This window comes from Cnephaeus nilssonii (assembly GCF_951640355.1).
Source record: "Cnephaeus nilssonii genome assembly, chromosome: 2".
Classification (NCBI taxonomy): Eukaryota; Metazoa; Chordata; class Mammalia; order Chiroptera; family Vespertilionidae; genus Cnephaeus; species Cnephaeus nilssonii.
Genome location: NC_137073.1, coordinates 87989184 through 88005272, shown reverse-complemented (window position 1 = coordinate 88005272; position 16089 = coordinate 87989184).

The following is a 16089-nucleotide window of genomic DNA, read 5'->3' as shown; positions in this document are numbered from 1 at the left end:
ACCTTCAGCATATCTTTTGAAGGGACACAATTTAGTCCAGAGCAGTATAAATGTCTGCCCCTGAAGTAATACATTGGAGGGAAAATTATTCATCCCCATAGCCATCATTTTCACATAATCATTAGATCATAAAGTCCAGTCTCCTAGCTTACCTTAGACTCACATTGGAAAGTTCTGGGTAAAAAAAGTAGATTCTGTAGCCCTCATTTTACTGAAGCCAGACCCATAATCTGCATTTCCATGCCCACCTCACTCTATCCCCCTGCTTTAGAGTCCAGCAGCCGCCCATGAGATCCCACCTCAGCACCTTGAAGCTGGAGGTGTAGAGTGGACTTTCAGAAGCTGTGTGTGTGGTGTGTGAGAGCACAGGGGGAACCGGCCACAGGACTCTGTGAGCACAAACTGTGCTGGGGTCGGGAGTAGGGAGTGGTGCCATTTCCCCAAATCCTCAATGCTGCTCCCATCATCCCTTCTCTTCCTCAGTCTCACTGGGGTTCCCACCACACCTAAGTCAGCATCTGTCTGGAACCCACATTCAGGAAGATCACTCTTCTTCGGCACATGTGGTCATGGTGGAGAAGGCAGCAGGTGAGCCACACCTGCAGTTAGAAACAGAAGACTTCAACACTAACTCCATGGTGGTTCTGGGACCCTTTCCCAGGTGCAGTTATGGGTGATGACGCTTTCAACAACCAGAAATCCACAGAAAAGTCTACACCTGAGCCAGAAGTAAAGTAATATCACCACATACAGTGATCTGTCTTTTCAGTGCTCCCATAACAATTATTTTTTTCTCTTAATTAAAACATGCATTATGTCAATAAATGGTTTTATTGGTTCATTGTATTGGGTGGTGTATGGTTTACAAGTCTCTCTTAATTCAGGATGTGAGTGTTTAGAACGAAGGGTGAATGCATTATTTCTCTTTATATTATCAGAGGTATTAAGTGCTTAATAAGTGTTTGTTAAATATATTCATACATTTTCAAATGCAAGTTTTCCAGTCTTCATAATTGCTGCATACTTCTACTTGTATAATTTTTTTTAAATAGCAGTATAAATGTCTGCCCAAAGTAATACATTCCTAGTTTCTAAATTTTGAGTCTGTTGCAATGTTTCTTTTGGCATGGATTTTCCAGGATGTACATTTTATTGTAATATGGAAAAACTAAGAATCCTTTTTAATGATCAGTTCATGTTCAATATTGTCAAAGTAATTCCTGTTAAAGTTTCATCATGTCACACAATGTAATTGTTCCTCTTAACCAATTTGAAGGATGGTTTTACAATTACTTTGGTTTGAAAAGATAAGATATAAAATTCAATGGAAACTAAAAAAAAATGATGAGTTAATAGATAGGAAGGAAATCTCATTGGTTTTCTTCTGTAGAAGGTAAAAGTTAAGTTTATATCTAATAAATCCTAAGTGAATTAATTCAGAATGCACTGCTTTGGAGACTCTTGAAGTTTTAAATATTGCTTAAAATAATAAACATGACCTGGGGAGTTGTCCAAAGTGAAGAATGAATGGTGAGATACACAAGGCAACATTGAAAGATGGGTTCAGCCTGCCCCCTTTGAAGCCCTTTCTGTAAAAACTATGACCGTCCTGACCAACAGTTCTGCTCACAGTTCTTCTGAAAACCAGCACAAACTCCCTTTATCCTCAGTGTTTTCATTTGGAAACTGGAGGGATGAGCAAGATAAAGTCTAAGGCTTCCTGCAGTTCTAAAATGCTTCCTGTGTCCCTGACTGCAGGGTCTTTCCTTGGGCATTTGCTTGGGGTCAGAACAGGAGCCGTCCTGGTCCAGCCCAGCAGCCCTCCCCTCCTTTCTGGCTACCTGACTACTGAAGTAGCCACCACATCACAAGTTCTCCAGGACATCGTGGCACAGACTTCCCAGTACAACCACACGCAGAATGTTTGATTTAAACCAAAAATTCAAAACAAATGAATCAGATATTGCCAATGTGCTAGTGTGGTCTCCATTGACTCTTGGTTGTCATGGGGTTGTTTCTGGATTCCCACAACAAAGCCCAGCCTGGTTTATGTGCAGATTCCGTATTTCTGAATCCACCTACTCACTAAAGTTATTTTTAACTCCTAAATCAATATCTTCAGGCGATCTGCTCATTTGCAGATGTGAGCTGAGTAGGGAAACCTGGAGCTGCCCCAAGTGCACGTTCCTGGCTGAGATGGGCGGAGGCGACCCTCTGCTCTCCTGGCTCGGTTATGCTGTAAACAAGTGCCATTTCTGCTGTCTATTTAGTGCCGGCTTTTTAACATTTTTGTGTAAATGAACCAACAATATATATTAAATAAGGTGCTTTCAAAAAGAAACACACATGAAACAAGACTTTGTATTGACTGGTTGGTAACAATGTTGTGGCCAGAGGCTCTCAGGGACTCAATCCTTTTTTTTCCTGGAGCAGTGGCTCCGCACTCACTAATTCAGTGTTCACAGCGACTATATAGTGCACACCTTCCTTGAGTGACAAGAATGAACTGAAATTGTTTAGTTTTCTTTCATGGTCACCACCTCTCTCCAACTGTCTTCTCCTCTTTCCTTTGGTATCATCCTGGTGACTTGCTCAAGGCCTCCAGCATTGAAAACATTGTCTGATACATAACTGCTCAATGAGTCATGTACCCTCACAAACAAACCAAAAACACTCCTGTTGATTATTTCATTCTAAAAATGTACAAAAGGATGACAAGTAAGCTTTGAAATTCACTTTTCCTTCTTGTTTACCCCCAAATCTGGAATTGATTTTCAGCCCATCAGGGAGGGCCCGTGTGCTCTCTCAGTCCCCTGGGGTTTGTGTAAGCAGGTAACCAGCAATTTTTGAAAGATGGTTACAGGAGAGGAAGATGTGTCATCTCCAGAAACATGACAGTGAATTTCTGAATTATCACAAACTTGATTTTTTCTCAAATTTTTAGGATTTTTAAATCATTTTAACTATGAAAACAAGAAGCCACTGTCATACCCTCTTTGGTTCCCTGTACACCAACCACAGCCTCACACACAGTCATGTTACTAACCTGTCCTCAATGGACTCAGCTTGTGGGTGTTATCTGCTTCCTCCTGACCCCCTCCCCCCCAGTACACCCACCATAGAAAAAACTCATTAAAGATGAGCATATTGTGCCATACTCCTCTTTATATCTCCTCAAAGAGTACTTGCAGAATTGGAATATGTCTGCATATTCTCTACAGGCAGTGATGAATTATGGGATTGTGACTCTCTCTCCACCCAAAGTTAGTGATGCAGCCACTGCAACCATTTTTAATGTGATAACATATTCATTTATTCCAAAATCATTGACCTCATTTAAGAAAAACAGTTATATTTGTGTATAAAATCAACACATGTGCATCTTAAACTTACTCAATGTAATATGCCAATTATATCTCAATAAAGGTTTAAATAAGGACATTTTATAAGTATCAAAAGCTCTATAAGCATAATTATCAGGCTTAATAAAAAGTATATAAGTATCATTTTTTTAATATTTGTTATTGATCTCAGAGAAGAAGGGAGAGGGAGAGAATTAGAAACATCAACAATGAGAGAGAATCATTGATCAGCTGCCTCCTGCATGCCCCCTACTGGGGGTGGAGCCTGCAACCCGGGCATGTGCCCTGACCAGGAATCTAACCGTGACCTCCTGGTTCATAGGTTGACACTCAACCACTGAGCCACCCAGGCCTGGCTATACGTATTCTTTTAAATTTAAAAAGCATTAATCTCAAGTCATTTAGACCACTTGATTATCCCAGCAAAGACACTGAAATCTCCCTCTATTGTGCAGTATTCCTAGAAACAAAGAGAGAGAGAGAGAGTTTAAAAGGATGCCATAGTAGCAGTCATGGAGCTCCCCAAAACTCTCACATGTAATTCCATTAGCTATAGGTAAATGGGTATCCAGCCAATGTTTTGGTTTTCTACTTAGAACATTATTTTTTTCTGATTATAAATGCTCATTGTTGAAAATTTAGAAACACAGAAAAATTATGAGAAAAATATTAATTTTACCAAGTCTCTCTACCTAGGAGGTGGTATTAACATTTTGAAATATATTCTCCTCTATCTCCTTCTACATAAAATATATTTTCAAAATAGATTTTACATCACAATATAGTATATATAGATATATTTTTCATTTAATATAATATTGTAATCTTATTACCGTGATATTAAAACTACTTAAAGTCCTTCTTTTAATGCCTTATAGTATATTATTCCATATTATAAATATAAAACTGATCTGTGAAACCATTACTGCCAAGTTGGTCATATCTTTATAGTAAAAATATATTAAGTATCTTTATTTCTAATTCTATTTTTTTAGAAATTAAACTGCAGGGTATTCACTTACTTATATTCTGCACCATACATAAGTCTCCAAAAAATAACAAACTCTCTAGACAAAACATATGTGCAATGAGTTAAAACAGAGACTTAAAATAGATCAGAATTCACATAATTCTACCAAGAACCATGGGTGTGATAGATGGTTGTTGTTAAACCCAATTTCACATATTCCATGATTTTAGGTGATAAATAGGAGTAACAAATAAACAATATTTTCAACTTAGTCTTTCAGGAAATATAGAATACTAGGATTAAAAACAAGAAAAGATTATCTCTCCAATCAAATAGGTGTTTGTCATGCCTATTTCAATGTCAGGGTCAGGTTGTTGTCTGTCAGGGTGTACCATTCAAGCATAAACCAGTGTGGCAGAGCCAATCTTGCTTTCTAAGTCTTCGAATATCTGAGAACACTACAAAATCAGAAATATTAGTGAACTGAATAGTACTTGAGTATTAATTATAGTTAATTGTATTTTATTTTTCTGAAAATACATAAGCTATGTATGGTGCTAACAAAAACATAGAATCACACAGAGAATCCAGTGTGTAACTGTATGGTGAACTTCTCATGTGTCTGTAAAAGAAGTCACTTAAGAATGCAACTTTTGTCTATGTATCCACCCACTACCAAAGTGACTGGACAAAATGGTCATAAATGATTGTCAGGGAACCAGGCCACATGCTTATCCATCAATGCGAGAAGCAAGTTTGCTGCCATCCTCCTAAGCACCAAGGCTCATTACAGTGGCCTCAGGAAAGGCGCTTAACCTCTGTGTCCTACTTCCATCAGTGAGTGGGGTGGGGGCCGGGGGGGGGTTGGTCATGATAAGAGTCGGCTCTTGGCTCTTGTCTCACAGAGGGTGACTTGGATTTTAGAAGTTGCATGTGAAAACCTTTGATAGAAGGCAGTGTACGAACATAATGTTGGCACTGTCTGAGAAATGGCATTACTGTAACCCTGAGCCTTGTAATTGCAAAATCCATGGGTAACTAAATGCCACCTTACTGTGATTTTCATCTCCCAATGATTTATTTCCATTTTACTTGGTTAAAATATCTGGTACCGATGACATGTTCGACTATTACTTCTATTTTAAAGCAAGCTCCTCTGGTTTTCTTTAAACATAGAAAGTATCATTAAAATCTCACTTAGAAATAATAGAATTCCCTACAATATAATGGGAACTCAAGGTCTGAGGGGTATATGCAAAGTACTCTTTAAATGAATTCAGCCAGTGTGGCATTATGTTCTTGTTTTACATTATCTTCTGCATTTTGTTGCACTTTTACAAAACTTGTAGATGATACTATTAAAGCTGATTAAAAGGAACGATATGAGTCTATCAGTTGCAGAACTCAAGGTAATATCTTATTCCACTAAGTAGAGGGATTATAAAATAGGTTAATGAAAATAATCACCTGGTAGTAGAAAAAATACAAAATTACTATAAGCATCAATAAACCTTGCTGGAAATGTTGGTTTGATATTCTCATTAAACCCAAGAAAACTTGTGCAAAGGAATATAATTTTCAGTCTGCTTCTCAATTTATTCAAGCTATCTGTGAAAACATTGTGAAGAAACTTATGGAAGTTTCCTCAGTATATTGATCTATGCATTGTATCATAGCTGGGGAGTGAAGATGGCATTGTTAGTTATCACTCAGGCTAAATGACTTCTAAAAATTAGAGATAGATTTTATTGACACTCCTGACAGACACACACACACACACACACACACACACACACACACACACAATACTTTACTTCTATACATCTATGATGACATTTTATTATTGTAAATTGGACTTTCAAAGTCATTTCAAGATGCAGAGATAAATTGTGTAATAAAGAAAGTTAAAAACTGAATTTATTATAAGTGTAGTTATTCTTATTAGGTATGTTGTCATGTTTATAATTCTTTAAAAATTATTGGTCCTTTCATAGCATATTTGGAGCCTTTTCATTTAAAAAACAGAATATTTGATTAACAAGAACTCTTCACCACAACCATGATGAATAAATGGGACTCCACTGTGTTTAAAAGTATAATTGGAATTTCAGGCTATGTAAGTCTGCTATCAAAGATAGTGTGCCTGGTAGATATTATATTTAATTACATATTAAGGAAATCAAGAATTCCTTATTGTTACTACATTAAATTTGAGATATGACTTTGAATATCATCAATTATATTCTTTCTTTTTCCTATTAAATTTGAAAGTAAATTTGATCTAGTTCCCAGGATTTTTGTAAAGAGTCAACAGAATAACTTTCATGTACTTAAATGGTATGAAAATGTTTGGCTTTAAGTGAAAGATAGAAAGATATGTCACCGAAATAATTAGTCACTCAATTTTAGAAATCTTGCAAGTCACCTGACCAAATAAAGATTTAAATATTTTACTGAATTTTATGTGTTAAAATATTTCCCTCCACATCAGCTGTCTATATGATTAAGTTAAATTTTTAAATATGTTTTTATTGATTTTTTAGAGAGAGGAAGGAAGTGAGAGAGAGACAGAAACGTATCAATCAGCTGCCTTCTTCTGGGAACTGAACCCATAACCCGGGTATATGCCCTGACCAGGTGTTGAACCAATGACCTCTTGGTGCATGGGATGACACTTAACCAACTGAGCCATACTGGCCAGGCTGTCTGCATGATCTTAATTTTAACTTTATTTTTAATTCTAAATTAAATTTTTCTCAATTTTTTTCAACCCCAATATCAGTGGGAACCATTTTTTCCTAGGGAGCCCCATTTAACTGAGTCAAAGTTCATACTCTCTGTCTAATAGAAAATGTACTTTCTGCCCTAAAATTTGTATAGTTCTCCTGTGATTTCTGACCCTTATGAATTCTCTATTTCACTCTTGCCTGGTCTTTTCTCTGCCCCACAATGCCCCAACAGCCTTCTTTCCAAGTTCCTCTGGAACACACCTCCTGCCAGGCATTTGTATACTTGGAAACTTTGCTTGGTGGGAGCTGAGAGTGTATCGGTCCAATGGTCACCCCACCAAGGTGAATGATTCTTTGTAGAGCCCTCAACACCTGTGGTGAGGCTTAGCCTTCCAGTACTGCTCACCTTGCCTCTCTTCTCTAACCTATTCCAAATCTCCATTTATTCCCTATAAGTGAAAGTCTTGTTATCTCTTTGTTTTTCTTTCTCCCACCAAGGTAGTTCATCAAAATATGATTTTTTAAAAATGACCATTGATTTGGAAGGGAAATTATGCCATACCCTTAGAAGCAGAGAGGGTTATAATCAGTTATAACTTTAGATATCATTTTAAAAAAATACCAATATTTCAAACTAAATAATTGATCCCTACCTTAAATCGTGTATCTAAAAGATGAATTTTTGGAATCAAAACTCTATACTTCTTTCTCACACTTTGTCCAAGTTTCTAATTCCCTAAGCATTTTGACTTTATCTGTGCATTTTGTGTTCAACACGCCCTTCTCTCACCTACATCCGTGCTTCCTCCTGGAACTTATTCTAAAGTCTGACCTACACAGTTTCTTCTTGATTCTACCAGGTACAGACAGAATGAATGGATGATGCTTCTGTAAATGTGCCCTCTCCCTCTACCCCGATGGACCTTTCTCTACAGGATTTATGAGAATGTATCTGCTCTGGGAGTTAGGTAGCCTCTATAAATGAGCTTTGTGGCATCTATAGAGTGAACTCCACAAAGATGACATCACACTGCCCCCTGTCTCCAGCAGATCCTATCTCCAGCAGATCCTGCAGATCCTGTCTCCAGCTTACCTGTCCTTCCTGTGAGACAGGAGGGCTCTCTTCCCCTCCCACTGAGGTATGAGGATGTCACACATGGCTCAGTTACCCCATGATCTAGATTTTAAAACTTCAGTGAAGCAAAATTTGTCAAAAATAAAATGAACAAAACAATAAAAAATATGTGTGTCTCAAAGAAGGTGATGGCAGAATCACATAAGTTAGAATGCCGGAAGGCAAAATGGCACTCCTTATTGGACGAGAGGTACAGATGATCCCGGTGGAGTCCTGGGCCCTTCCATTCCATAGATTTAATTCAATTACTTGTTAAGGATGATGTAATGATTTGACTGGTGTGATATATTTGTCTAATTTTGTCGATATTTAAGACAGCAGCTACTACCAAGCCTCACATAAAAGTATTGTCCTATGTACAGAGGTATCTTTCTCTTTTATATGCATTTATTTTGATTTATTTTAAAGCATTCCCTGAAAAAATTACTATTGAGATTTAGTTGGTATAGAAGTGTTTTAAGTGTCAATGTTATGTAGCTATATTTCAATCACCATTGTGACTGTAGGTAAGATAATTTTTATGATGAGTCTGCTGTAGGTTAGCTGGTCTTCAGTGCTGGTCACACCTCATAAAATCTCTAAGGGATGGAAATATTTCTTTCAGTTTTACTGAGGAGTATACTAGATATTATATGCAAAGGCAGAAAGGGATTATTTAGCTTGTTGTTGAAGAAAGAAATCGAAATGGTCTGGTTGGGCTCTGGCTTGCTATAACTATTCCCTGAAAGCAAAGCCATTTGGGAAATTCATTCAGCACTTCCAGGCTTACTATGAACATTTATCCAATTATTGTTTCAGACCACCAAAAATATACCAATAGATTGAAATACTGTGGTTTTCCAATCATAACCTTTTTTTAGTGAGCTAAAATTACCTTTAAAATATTTAACAAATTAATAATAGCATCTTTGTAGACACTCTTTAAAAAATAAGTTTTGCACTAAAGATTGCTAAACCATGAAATTCAGAACAAGAAAACCACTTATTCATAAAATTTGATTTAGTGGGAAAATAAAACAACACGCATTTTCAATCCTGTTTCTGTTCTAACATTTAAAAGACTAAGGGCAGCTATTATCAGCCAGGGATGCAGCACTGTGTTTCTATTTCCTTTCTTTAAATGAGGAATGCAAGATATGTTTCTAATCCAAAGGATTCCATTGGCACACATGATAAACCCAGCACAACAATGTTGAGTATGGAACATATTGCTTAGTTCTTAGCAATATTTTGCCATTGTTAAAGATTTTCTTGGTTCTAAGGGTGGTTACAGTCTAAAGAATTAGATCCACTCATCAACAAACACTAAAATTAACAAAAAGGAGTCTACAACACATATTTGTCCTGAGCAGAACAAAGAAAGGACAAGCAGAACCCCTGCTTGGAAAACAGAATGGTAGCTGAGAACCCCTACATAACCTGCTTCCTCTAGAAAGTGCAGTCTTCCTAGAAAACCCCACAGTGTTCAATTTAAAAATGCTCAGAGAAAACATTTTTAAAATAAATTAAACGTATTATCCAGTCTGAGATGATTACTAGGAAAATGAGTTGTAGGTAATGTAAGTAGTTTTTGGCTTGTTTGTTTGCTTTGTTTTCTTCTTTGTTTCAAAGGCACAATTGCAATCATAGATTTTCTAAAATATTTTGAAAGTTTGGAAAAAGTAAAAGGACTAGATCAGTAGAGACACTAAATATTGGCCCAGTTTCAAAACAAGAAAATAATATACACTAAGATTACACAGCAGTTAGTTTAATGTAGATATGGTAAAATTATGGGTAGTGAGATATAGTTACTCTCTATTTCTTAAATTATATGTTGTTAATCTATACAGCCAATCAATAGGTTAATCAATACCAAATAAATTAAGACAGACTTCATTTGAATTTCTATTGCTAATGTAACAGATCACAGAAAAGCCATGTAAATATTGATTTTTTTTTAAGTTACTGGAAAGTAAGCTCAGGATATACTTGTCCTAAGATGACATACACTGTAAGTGGGCAGAAGTTAGGTAAGTGCTAGATCACAGGTTTCTGACTGAATGCCTCAAGGGGGGTCACTTGGGATTGATCACTTAGAGTTTCTTATTTGCCAGCAGCAGCGATTGAATGGCCAAAATAAACAAAGTAAAGATATCAATGGTAAATATATTGGGGAGTTAGCTCAGAAATTTCTGGTTAAAAGAAACATTTTTAAAGTTGTTTCTTGCATGGTATCTTACAAGTTAATTTCTATTAATATTTTTTTTAATTTAGAAAGTGAGGGAGAATCAAAGGAATAATGGAAACACTCTAAGATATTCATTCTTTTGGATAAACATTTGATAAACTCTTTAGATATCAGAGTTTTAGGTTTGTAATACTGCCTCTATTCAGATAAGCTTTTGTTAAATTTCCCAAATAATATGGTTTAAAAAGGTTTGAAGGAAGTGAGAGTACTCTAAATGTTTTGCTCTACTGAAAACAAATAGCTTAAATCTTGCCTGCTTCCACTTCTGATGTTATTTTCCTAATCCCTGCCTTTCCTGCTTAGGTATAATTTAAACAGTAGTTTAAATTCAAGCCACCAAGGGCTGGGATAAATACGTCTTCAGCTGCATGAGATATAGGGAACCAGCGTGTGAGAATGGACTACAGAAAGCAGTGTCTATAGAAAAAGAATTGACAGAAGTTATTTGAGTTTGAGAAGCACACATGGAGATTTTTCTTCTAAGGCCATTTTGATTAATCTAATCCACCACAACAAATTCACAATTCAATATGAGAGGTAAGGGTGCCTGAAGATGCCCTTTACTATCATCCAAGGGGAAAAATATGTCTAAGTAAGAGATGAAAACATGGCAAGCCTAAGTAGGGCGATAAGGATCTGAACTGTGGCTGGCGTGATAATGTGCAAGTGACAGCTCCTGGGAGAAGATGAGGGCACCCCGTGTTCTCACTGCTCACAAGGACTGGGTCAGACTTTCTACAGTAAATGCATTCTTTCCAATAATATCAGCAAGGGAGCAGAAGGTCTGCATGCTTATATTATACGCCCAAATCAGCACCGGCAGAGGTTTATTTATTAAAGAGAAATTGTGTCTTCTGAGTAATTATGTCCTCAGGTTTTCTTGTAATGTTCCTGGAAGAATTTTGTTCAACTTCTGAAAAGTAATATTTCAATTTGCACTAGAAATAAAATAAGAGAAGAAACAATTAAAGAAGAACGTGGAGTAAATATAGATTAACTGAGGAAAGGTATATTATCATTCTTTTGTTTTCCAGTTGGTTGTGTTTGGTTTCCTTTAATGGTCTAAAATATTTTTTTCTTCTGAATGTTCTCAAATCCTCTCAAGTTTTCTCTATCCATATCTCCACCTATCCTTCCATCCATTCACACACTGAATACCCTGTATTGTCAGGCATTGAACTGAGTATTCTAATAGTAGTAAACATATATACTTTTAGGCTCATGAAGGCACAGACATTATACAATTCACATAAGTCCACATATTACTAGAGTACCATAAAGGCAATAAGCATTATGAAGGAAACAATCAGATAGTATGAAAACATTATATATAAGAACATGTAATTTTCGGAGAGTGGCAGGCACAGACAGGGTCAAGCTAGCTCTGGGGTGAATGGAGGAAGTAACATTTAAACTCAGACCTACAGGTGTGGAAGTCAGAGTTTCCCAGACAAAACAAAAAGCATGGGGAATGCTATGAAGCAAAGACAAGCTTAACATGTTCAAGAAACTTAATAAAGACAGTTCTGCTAAAATTCAAAGAGCAGTGTGAACTGAGATGGTAGAAAAGATAAGGCACAGAGAGGAGAGGGGTCTAGTCAGAGCCCTCGGGGTCTGGTCAACCATAGAAAATTCTTTATTTTATTAAAAATGAAGAGTGAAACATTTGGAGGTTGTGAATATACTTGGGCAATGTCTCCCATGTTTAATATTTATAAGACTGAAAGTAAAGTCTGGCTCCCACAAAAAAAAAATCCTGAACAAGATCAAAGCAGGAAAATGAGCTAGCAGTTTGAGGAAGGTAGAAGGATAGTGAGACTGAGCTGAGTCTGTAGACCTTGATGACCAAGCCAACTGTCCCAGTGATGGACTGAATTCCAGGACCAAGATAAAGGGACATGGAACGGATGGACCCTGGTTCTGATCTATGCAGTTGGGTGCAGAGATATGCCATTTTGAAAGGTAGGGGTGTGGAGTTTGTTTATAAAGATCTCAAGTTCAGCTCTGGCCCAGACAGCATGTCTCAGTGGTTGAATGCCAACCTATTAACTAGAAGGTCCTGATTAGATTCCAGATTGGGGCACATGCCCAGGTTTCAGGCTCAATCCCCAGTGTGGGACGTGCAGGAGGCAGCTGATCAATGATTCTCTCTCTCCCTCTCCCTTCCACTCTGAAATCAATATCCTACCTAATAAAATGGTAATATGTAAATTACCATCACTCCGCTACGCCCACAATTGGGCCAGAGGGAGGCTCAGGGGGCGGGACTTGGGGTGGCCAGGGTAGCCGATTGGGCCGGCAGGACACTGAGCTCGCGTCGCCAGTGGCGGCGCGAGCTCAGTGTCTGTGCCATGGCTGTGCTGCGGAACAGAAGGGGCCTCTGGGGCAGCGAGCTCACGTCCCGCCGCGGACCATCAAAAACGTGGGAGCTGGGTGCCTGTCTGCTCCGGCACCAGGCCTTTCAGAAGCCTCCGCCAAGCCGGAGGCTTCTGAAAGGCCTGGTGCACCAGCAGACAGGCACCCAGCTCCACCGCGATCAAAAGTGAAAGCGTGTAGGGGACCCTACACGTGCATGATTCAATCATGCACTGGGCCTCTAGTATATATATAAATATATATAAAGTTTAGCTCTGACATGTGATGTTTGAAATGTCTGAAAAAAGTTCAGATCCAAGTAAATATGCAAAGTAGGCAACAATTGAAAATTGAATATATAATTCCGGAGTGAAGATAAAAGGTCTGTGCTGGTGGGCACATTTAGTGTGGGTTACATCATTTATAAAATATGTTTAAGTCTCTTAACTCATAATCACTAATGATGACATTAGTTTACCTCATTAGCCAAGAGGTAAGGAAAAATTTTCAGATAAGAAATTTTATTGTTTGCTGAAAATGTCAATTAGAGTAAATGTCCCTTACCCTTAAACTAGGATTATTCATCAAAATATGAGAAGACTTTGGAAGCTGCATGCCCCCCTCCTTAGGTTCTGAATGTGTATGGTTTTTGTCTTCATCTGCTCAGGTTGCTATAACAAATTATCATAGACTAGGCAATTTAAACAACAGAAACATTTATTTCTCATAGTCCTGGAAACTAAAAGTCAAAGATCAGGATGCCCATATGATCAGTGTCTGGGAGGGCTCTGTTCCTGGTTTATAGATGGTCACCTTCTCATCGTGGCCTTATATGGCAGTAAGCAAAGAGAGGAAGCAAGATCTCTGGATGTTGCTAATCCCATCAAGAAGGCTCCTCCCTCAGAACCTAATCAACTCCCATCTCCTAGTCCATAGTGGTCTTCAAGACAGATATCTGGTTTCTGTTCTCATATAATTATCTCTATCCTCAGGGATGTGGCCTAGCTGTCTTTTATGTAGTTAAATTGACACTTTTATAAAAAGGAAAAGTCAAAATCTATATTTTTATGTGGAATTTCCCATTTGAAAAGTGATCGTGAGTCAGGTATTAGTCCATATTGCTCACCTGGCACAGGGCTCAGATATCTGAGGTAAACTAATTGAAACACTGATGAGGAACCCTGAAGCCATCATTTTCAAAGCAACATCATGGTATGGTGTTACTGTGGAAAATGATATTGTTATGTTATGGAAACAATTTTTTTTTCTCGATGGACAGCTTTTCAGTAAATAAAAATAGGAAAGTGGACAAACATTGTTAACCACTTATTATATGCCAGGCACTGTGTGGGCTCTTTGTGGAACCAGTCAATCCTGAGCTGAGAGCTCTCCTAGGGATGGGATAAGGTGGTGAATGAGGAGACAAGGTCTTACCCCGAGGGATTTCCATCACAGTGAGACCCTCAGAGAGTGCAAGGTAAACGTGACATGAGAGATAGCCTATGCTTCATCACAAGTTCTATGAGCAAAAATAAAGCAGGATGAGGGTAGAGTTTGATATGTTGCTCAGGACAACCCTATCAGGGGAAGATTCATATTGATAGAGGGGACAGCAATCCAGCCATAGGGAGTCCACTTCTCAGTGGCACAAAGAATGAGTGGGATTGCAGAATTTTTTGGAGCATGGCTACGTGAAGGGTCTCTAGAAAGATAGAGGTGATTGTGGATGGGTAATGCCTTTATCATGTATGTCTAGGTGATGGGGAAGAATAGGATTCTTGAAAGCAGAGAAATGAAGAGGGGACAGTGGGTCATAGCTGTGGACACTGAAGTCAACAAGAATGAGGCCCTTGTTTATTGAAGTGCAGCTAAAGGAGAATGTGAGGATCTTTTCCTTGTTCCAGAGAATATCCTATCTAATAAAAGAGTAATATGCAAATTGACCATACTTCCACTGTACCCACAAGCCACGCCCACCAGCCAATCAGGAGCAAGTATGCAAATTAACCCAACCAAGATGGCTGTGGCCACGGAGAGAGCAGGAGGCTTGGGTTTCCTGGCAATGGAGGAAGCCAAGCTTTCCACCTGCCCTGGCCTGCCTTGGCCTCCGCTTAAGGCTACAAAGTTTCAATTATAGAAGATAAATAAATCCCAACAAAAATGGCTGTGGCCATGGAGTGAGCAGGAGGTTTGGCTCCACTCAAGGCTGCAAAGTTTCAATTATAGAAGATAAATAAATCCCAGATACCAGGGCCTCCACTTGGGTCGCCGAGGGGCATGGCCAGCCTGCAAACCACCACAGGCCCCTCGCCCAGGCAGCCCCACGCCCCAAGGAAACCCCCACCCTGATCCAGGACACCCTTCAGGGAAAACCAGCCAGCCCCCACCATTGCACCAGGGCTCTATCCTATATAATCCTCCTATCTAATAAAAGAATAATATGCAAATTGACCATCACTCCAGCACACAAGATGGTTGCTCCCTGTGGTCAAAGATGACTGACTCCATGTGGACACAAGATGACTGCCACAAGATGGCCAGCAGGGAAGGGCAGTTGGGAGGGACCAGGCTTGCAAGGGAGGCCAGTTAAGGGCGATCAAGCCTGCAGGGGAGGGCAGTTAGGGGTGACCAGGCTGACAGAGGATAGAAGTTAGGGGCAACCGGCCTGCAGGGAAGGGCAGTTAGGGACAAACAGGCTGGCAGGGGAGCAGTTAGGCATCAATCAGGCTGGCAGGGCAGTGGTTATGGGGTGATCAGGCTGGCAGGCAGAAGCGGTTAAGGGCAATCAGGAAGGCAGGCAGACAAGCAGTTGGGAGCCAGCAGTCCAGGAAGGATTGGGCCTACACGGGCAGTTAGACATCCCTTGAGGGGTCCCAGATTGGAGAGGGTGCAGGCTGGGTTGAAGGACACACACCCCCATGCACGAATTTTGTGCACTGGGCCTCTAATATGTATATAAAAAGGAATAAGCCAGTCAGAGAAGCACAAGCACCTTACTAGTCTGATCTCACTCATACATGGAATTTAATGAACAAACTGAACTACCAAGCAAAATGGAGACAGATTCCTAGATAGAGAGCAGGCAGGCAGCTCTCGTATGGGTGCAGGGAGAGGGGGACAGTGGAAGGATTGAGCAAAAAACAAAAATCACCACACTGTTGTCAGAGAACTCATGGACATGAACAACAGTGTGGTGATTTCAGGGGGAGGGATGTGGGTGGAAGTGGAAGAGGGCACAGAGGGGATAAATGATGATGGAAAAAATTAAATTTAAAAAGAGAATATGGAAAGAAGCAAGATCAGATCTT